General features: G+C 28.4%; 1 long non-coding RNA gene across 1 annotated transcript; it reads left to right on the top strand.

The window, feature by feature from the left end:
- The first annotated feature begins 310 nt into the window (after positions 1 to 310).
- On the top strand, positions 311 to 1,682 carry LOC130507819 (uncharacterized). Its single transcript, XR_008942447.1, has 3 exons — positions 311 to 686; positions 860 to 971; positions 1,216 to 1,682. It is a non-coding gene; the product is annotated as an uncharacterized LOC130507819 (long non-coding RNA).
- The last annotated feature ends 219 nt before the right edge of the window (positions 1,683 to 1,901 follow it).

The following is a 1,901-nucleotide window of genomic DNA, read 5'->3' as shown; positions in this document are numbered from 1 at the left end:
TGTAACATTTTATCAAATAAATATATTTTTAATTTTTTGAACAAAGAAAAACATTTTTAATTTAAAAATATTTGCATCCGCTACTAAAAAAATATGTTCTCAAAAAAAGTAAAGTTGAAAAAATCAAAAGAGCTAAGGCCATCATTATCCCTGAAATCATGAAACGGTTTCTTTAAAAAAAATGCTTTTTGTTTCTGAAAAAAAAATAATAATTAAAAAGCACACTAATAATGGATCACCATTATTAGTGCAAAACCATTACAAATTCGGTTTTTATTTTGGGCTTTCTCAAACCGATCTCTATTACTAAAGCGCAAGTCGCCTGGCGAATAAAATATTAACATCTGGAAAATCTTTACAAAACAATTAAAACAATCTAATTTTCTGTACATCCCATATTTTCTTTTTTGAACATTTTGTTCGTACATCTCCTATTTTTATGCCATCTAAATCATCAACTATTAAGTTCCTAATTTTTCTCAAAAGTTAACCCACGTTGACTCAAATCTTCAGAAACTATTTCTTCATCTCCTATATAACTTGCAAATCATCTTTACTTTCTTCTCTACGGCAAACAAAACTTTATACCATCTTGCCTTTAAAATTTTTTCTTCTTTACTTTTCATTTTTCATGTGTGGTTGAATTATCAAACCAAGGAGCTACATCACCTTATCAAAAAGAAGAAGTAAGTGTCTCATTGTCCTGCAACAAGAATATAACGTTTACGTAATATTTACTACCCACGTGCAACCATAAGCACAACTACGTAATCTATGGCTTATCAATTTATAGATATCAATTTTTCTAAATGCTTTTGTCAATTATGTTTTTTAAAGATCCTATACATATTTGCTATAGATGGGGAGCACAAATGTGAAAGAAAACGACAGAGACCTGCAACTTCGCTCACCATCTCAAGATTTGGAAGCATCGTTCAAACTTGAGATATCATCAAAGGTGGTTAAAGGGGGTAAATTTTCTGATAGCACCAAAACTTAATACTCACTAATGTTTTTTTTTTTTTTTTTTTTGAAGATTTACTTCTTTAGACTAATGTTATCGTAATACCTTTTGAAATTATTATTGTACGTTGAGTAGATAACATCGATTAGATTTATCACTATATAGGTGATTGTTGAATATTATTGACTCCATGTTACGTCCCTATTTGTATATATATGATATATCTTCTTACAAGTGATTGTTATATGCAGAGTATTATTCACCCAAGGTTAGTGACCCCATATTACGACCCCGTTTAGCAAATCACTAAAGGTGATTGTCACAAGTCATGTCTTCATCATCATATTGACTATTTTACTAATCCATTAACTTTTTATATTTATATAGGAAACCACATTTGTTCAAATATAAGAAACAACACATGCAGATGCGGCTTTTGGCAATGTTTCAAAAAAAAAAAGACAAATCAGACTTCACAATATTCGAGTTTGGATGTAAGTTAATAGCAAGACCAATGAGAAGCCAATTGAATTGTTTTTATCTAGGGCTTCTTTTAAACAATATCAAAGGTTCAATCAGCTACGAAGATATACGAACTGTTGATGGAATTGTGTATTTTACTTTTGAAGATACTTATAATACCTTTCTTATTTGAACTATATTTTTTTATCTATAAAAATGTTTTCTTATATTTTCAGTTATTTATAGCAAAATACAAAAGGACGTGGAATGTATTAAAAAATATCTTACTTCAATCGTATAAATAGTTGTAAATAATAATCAATACTATTAAAACAGAAAGCCCTTTTTTTAGGTGACCTTCTTTTTGTACTTATTTACCATTTTCTGCCACTGAATTATTTTTGTTCTATGCTTTTAATTTAAATGCTTTTATTATCTTACTAAAATCCCTACTTTTATTGATTTCCAAATATTT

This window comes from Raphanus sativus, unplaced genomic scaffold (assembly GCF_000801105.2).
Source record: "Raphanus sativus cultivar WK10039 unplaced genomic scaffold, ASM80110v3 Scaffold6068, whole genome shotgun sequence".
Taxonomy (NCBI): domain Eukaryota; kingdom Viridiplantae; phylum Streptophyta; class Magnoliopsida; order Brassicales; family Brassicaceae; genus Raphanus; species Raphanus sativus.
This window is presented reverse-complemented; position numbering and strand designations above follow the sequence as displayed.